This window comes from Sinocyclocheilus anshuiensis, unplaced genomic scaffold (genome assembly GCF_001515605.1).
Source record: "Sinocyclocheilus anshuiensis isolate Anshui unplaced genomic scaffold, SAMN03320099.WGS_v1.1 scaffold35, whole genome shotgun sequence".
Classification (NCBI taxonomy): Eukaryota; Metazoa; Chordata; class Actinopteri; order Cypriniformes; family Cyprinidae; genus Sinocyclocheilus; species Sinocyclocheilus anshuiensis.
The window spans coordinates 950,026-952,238 of NW_015552558.1; the positions used below are offsets into that span (position 1 = coordinate 950,026).

General features: G+C 40.3%; 1 pseudogene; it reads right to left on the reverse strand.

The window, feature by feature from the left end:
- Positions 1–2,213, reverse strand: part of LOC107664639 (probable enoyl-CoA hydratase) — a 23,963-nt pseudogene that overhangs the window by 6,057 nt on the left and 15,693 nt on the right.

Here is a 2,213-nt window from a genome sequence, read left to right on the forward strand (position 1 = left end):
CCAGTGTGTGCTGTGATTGGTTAGCTGGGCCAGTGTGTGTTGTGATTGGCAGCACTCAGCGCCTGGTCGGGAAATGTCATGCCCCTTACCCTAGCCGCCTGCAAGCTTCAGTGTAAATATTGTGTCAATATCAAATCAGTTTGAGCACGATTTAAACCAGGATGATTGTAACCAACCAGGTCTCGTCCCATTCGTCGGTATTTGTGATATCACAAATCCCGGAAAATATGCGTTGTAGTCCAAACGAGTCGTTCGTTGTAGTTTTTGAAAAGTGATTTCTGTTAAATAAATTATCTCATTTTGAAGTGGACTTTGAACTTTGTAACTTTGTAACTTTGCAGATATTTTTTATGCTCAAACAGCAACATTACAGACTAACTGAAGTTGAAAAAGTGAAAAAGCATAATAGGACCCCTTTAAGGGCTAGATTTTCGCTGGAGGAAACAGCTGTGGTGTGATGAGGGGTCAACGCTGCGAAAACTTTACAGTAGATGGGAAACCGATTGCTCCCTCGTGACCTTTTGTAAACTGAATTTATGACAAAGAACTGCACAGATACAGATATTATAACAATCTATCGATAAACACACAGCTTGTGTCCTGTTTCTATTCGAGTCCGCTCGCGCTGTGCCGCCGCGGTCTGCGGATTGAAGAGCGCGCTGAAAGACGGGGAGGAGACGAAGTCTGCCGCCGTTTTCATATGAAATTTAAAAGGGGCCTGACTCTGAGGTGATCACGAATTTGTGTACAGTTGTATAGCTAATAAAATCTGAATGCGTTTCTGGGGAAAATTTGGAGGTTGTTTACATACCCAAGGAAAAAAACATTTTTAAAGCTTAATCGGAACACAATTTAAGATATTTTGGATGAAAACTGGGAGGCTGTCCCATTGCCTGCCAAGTAAATTATACTGTCAAGGTCCAGAAAAGTATGAAAGACATCGTCAGAATAGTTCATCTGCCATCAGTGGTTCAACCGTAATGTTATGAAGCGGCGAGAATACTTTTTGTACGTGAAGAAAACAAAAATAACGACTTTATTCAACAATTCATCTCCTCAGTACTTGGCAGTCAATGGGACAGTCACAAGCCTCCCAGTTTTCATCCAAAATATCTTAAATTGTGTTCCGAAGAAGAACTAAGCTTTTACGGGGTTGGAACGACACGGGGGTAAGTGATTAATGACAAAATTTTAATTTTGGGGTGGAGTATCCGTTTAACTTCGGAGTTAGTTGAAATAAAATACCTTCTGATGTTCATTCATGTTTATTTCGTGCTTTTAAGTAAAGATGATCGACTCAAGTTGTCACGACAAATTAAAGAGCCACAAAACAGTATTTAATGTTTGAATTTCTCAAAATATAACAAAATTTGAAAGCAAAGACTTTGTTTCATACCAGAAATAACCTGCTCTTGATTTTCAAAAGACAAGTTGCTGTCTAATATAACGGTGTCACGGTTCATGAATCCGTGTGTTCATTGCTGCATGTCTGTGTATTGTTACCTGTCTGATTGCTCGTTCAGCATTGCTCCAGCAACCACGGGGCTGACGAGCTAATCAGCGCGGCTTCACCTGCCGCTCGTTCTGTCCTGTCTTTATCTGTCTCGTGTGTTGTACTGCATGTTGTCAGATCGTTGTTTGTCCTTGCTCATGCTTGTTGTTCTCTCCAGAGTCTGTGTTCCCGGCGGCTCTCTGAGTTGGATCAGGTCGGGACTTCGTAATCCCCGTGTGCTCACGGCTACTCACCTTGATCATCACGTTTGGCTTGCGACCCAGCTTCACTATTGTTCACTATCACAATAAATCACTTCACTTGCAACTGGATTCTGAGTTCTCTTTCCGTAACAAACAGTACACAGTACAAGTTGCAAATTGTAATCCAAGAGATTCTGTGTAGTTTTTTTCTTTTTTGGTCCAGTAAGTTATATCTGTCTTATCCGAATTTAATAGGAGAAAATTATTGGTCATCCAATCTTTTACATATTTAACACACACTGTTAGCTTAGATAATTTAGAAGTTTCATCTGGTCTTGTTGAGATTTATAGTTGAGTATCATCAGCATAACAAACAGTGGAAGTATTTTCTAATAATATTACCAAGGGGCAACATGTATATTGAAAATAGCAGAGGACCTAGAGGACCTAGGTGTGGCACTCCATATTTTACTGGTGATAATTGAGATGACTCCCCATTTAAATAAACAAAGTGGTAG